The sequence below is a fragment of the Alligator sinensis genome, unplaced genomic scaffold (genome assembly GCF_000455745.1).
Source record: "Alligator sinensis unplaced genomic scaffold, ASM45574v1 scaffold46_1, whole genome shotgun sequence".
Taxonomy (NCBI): domain Eukaryota; kingdom Metazoa; phylum Chordata; order Crocodylia; family Alligatoridae; genus Alligator; species Alligator sinensis.
This window is the reverse complement of record NW_005841907.1, coordinates 3,679,993-3,682,321: the sequence shown is the minus strand read 5'-3', so window position 1 is coordinate 3,682,321 and position 2,329 is coordinate 3,679,993. Positions and strand designations below refer to the sequence as shown.

The following is a 2,329-nucleotide window of genomic DNA, read 5'->3' as shown; positions in this document are numbered from 1 at the left end:
GAATACATTCTATCTCTTTTAAGCACCTGGTATATCAGAACGTTAAGATTAGTGAAATAAATAAGCCCTCTAAACAGCTGCTTTTTATAATGTATTTTAAATATGTATAAAAGCATGTGAAGTGAAAATAAAGACAAAGAATGAAATAAAAAATAACTATCCAAATTAAGCAAGCACTATTAATATTTGCAAATCATTTCATGTCATATTTGTTTATCTTGCTCGTGTATTTTCATTTGAACGTGAATATTCATTTGAAATGCCTATGATTTGAATACAGTCAAAGTTACATTGTTTTCCCATATTTTCCTCCCCATACTGTAGGCTGGTGTGACATTCTGGAAAACTAGCAACTGGATTTTTTACATTAACCTAAAGTAGAAGCTGGAACCAACCTCCTTTATAAATCTCATTAGGCTCTCATTGCCTGAAGTAGGAAACTAATTCTTTCCTCAGAGATGAATGCTGTTATAAGCAAAATTCTCCACTCCAATTCCTGATAAGGTTTCCTTTCAAAGAAACACATATATATACACAGCTAATAACATTTTGTCTGTAGATGGCAATCTTTCATATCTATAGTAGTTGGTCACCATTTCCTTGGTTATTGTTTCTCTTTCTGCTATCTCATTGTTTTCTTATCTACCACCAGATACACCTGATGATTGCTTTGAGGTGTTAATCAATAACGGTGACCTGATTAAGCACTATTACCCTTCCCTCTGTTGTGATTTAACAACTTTTTTTTTTTCAGTTGCAAGCATCATAACTTAGTTGTCATGAAGGAAGGAAATAAAGAACGTCCAGTTTCTGTCCAGAACCAGTTGCAAGTGCAAAAAAAGAAAGTGCAAAGAAACCAGAATGTAACATTATAGAAACAGGTGAAGTTCCTTCTTCATTTTGCCAGTGACTGGCTTATCCTCTAAACCCTATACAAATTATATATTTGCATAGCTTCATTATCCATACATTGTTTGTTCTTTCTACAGTGCACCCCTGCCCATGCTGCTGGGCACATCCTGCTGGCTGCCACTAGTGCTGAGCTTTGGCAAGACATACCCATCAGCCTGGGAGACATGCGCTTGGCACCACAGACAGGGACGCCCCCTAGAAGGACAGATTGGGCCCCTCAGAGCTCAGCAGCAGCTAAGGGACCTGATCCTTCCTTCTAAGGAGTGCCCAGGCTAGCCTGACTGGTTGACAGGAGAGGCCTAGAGCTGGTCACCATAGCAAACCCAGCAGCCTGGCAGTGGCGGTGGGGGCTGGGGGGGGTGCCATGGTGACCACCCTCCTCCCCCCCACCCTGAAGGTGAACATTTCTTTTGTTTGCTCCTGATCCAACCTACACAGCTTAAAGAAACCCACATAGGTCTGATCGATTCCAACCTGGGCTTTTTGAATGTCTGTACCTAGCCCAAATATTTTGAAATTCCAGTGGTTTGCAAAATGTAAGCTTTTCAAAATGTAAGATTTTGAAATAACTTTTTTACTAAAACAAAAGCATGGGCTAACCTATTGTGCTAGTCAACAACAAAAATAATTGATGGAATTTTTTGTAAATTTGTTTCAATTTGGGTGACACAGATTTCTGTATGAAAATATCATATCTTATTAGAAACCCTAAATAAAAATAGATGACTACTAATTGCCTATACGTTTCATAAAGATCTGATATTTTTTCATTTTATTTTTATTATTATTATTATTATTGAGTGCACAGGTGCACTTAGCAGATCCAGTTATAAAGCAGGACTCCATTGTGTTAAGCACTGTATAAACACAAAATAAAAGAACAGTCCTATGCCAGACAAGGTCCAACTTACACACAAGACAAGAGCTAGTGGGTGGTTACAGGCAGAGGGTAGAAAAGTGGAAAAGGAAAAAATGGGGCAATATTTGATAATACAATAATCTATATTTTTAAAAATGTCTCCTCCTTTCATGAGGCAAAAATGTGAATAGCATCACCCAATTTGCCATCTCTACTCTTTTTGTAACCTGCACCATCTCCCCATGTATTCTTCCCCCCTCTAAACAAAACAGCCCATGTCTTTTGGCTATTTTAACAGTGAGAAATGTTCCTATGTCCCTCATCATTCTTCTTACCTATATGAGCCCTTTCTACTTGTGCCACATTTTCTTGAGAAATAATAACGAGCACTGGGCACATCTACATGTGCAATTAGTCATGATTAAATTTACTGCAGATTAAGCTAATGCACAGTAAGCAATTTTTGGCAGGTATCTACATGTGCAGGGACTTGGCACTAAATCTAGTGCCAAATCTAGTGCCAAGTCCCTCCAGCCCTGTCATGTGCCCCTGTGGCTA

The 2,329-nt window shown here is 38.5% G+C and overlaps 1 long non-coding RNA gene across 1 annotated transcript in view; it reads left to right on the top strand.

Annotated features, from left to right (window-relative positions):
- LOC102378032 overlaps nucleotides 1–1,401 on the top strand; it is a 6,683-nt gene extending 5,282 nt beyond the window's left edge. The window contains exons 2-3 of the long non-coding RNA XR_323223.2: nucleotides 755–881; nucleotides 990–1,401. This is a non-coding gene — a long non-coding RNA (uncharacterized LOC102378032). The remainder of the gene's footprint in view (nucleotides 1–754; nucleotides 882–989) is intronic.
- The last annotated feature ends 928 nt before the right edge of the window (nucleotides 1,402–2,329 follow it).